The sequence below is a fragment of the Phaethon lepturus genome, unplaced genomic scaffold, assembly GCF_000687285.1.
Source record: "Phaethon lepturus isolate BGI_N335 unplaced genomic scaffold, ASM68728v1 scaffold32733, whole genome shotgun sequence".
NCBI lineage: Eukaryota > Metazoa > Chordata > Aves > Phaethontiformes > Phaethontidae > Phaethon > Phaethon lepturus.
The window spans coordinates 1-208 of NW_010527507.1; positions in this window are offsets into that span (position 1 = coordinate 1).

Consider the following 208-nt stretch of genomic DNA (forward strand, 5'->3'; position numbering starts at 1 on the left):
ATGGTGGGCAGAGAGACGAGCCTGAGAGTGGTGCTGAGGTAAAAGGGGACAGGAAGGGCTCGGGCACGCGGCGAGGACCCTCCAGCCCAGGGCAGGGTCACAACGGGGCTCCCCAGGGTCCCCATGCAGCGACACCTCTGTGTCCCACTCCATCCCACCCCCCCGCCATTAGGGTTCGGCCACTGACCAGCATGGAGGTGCGGCGAGG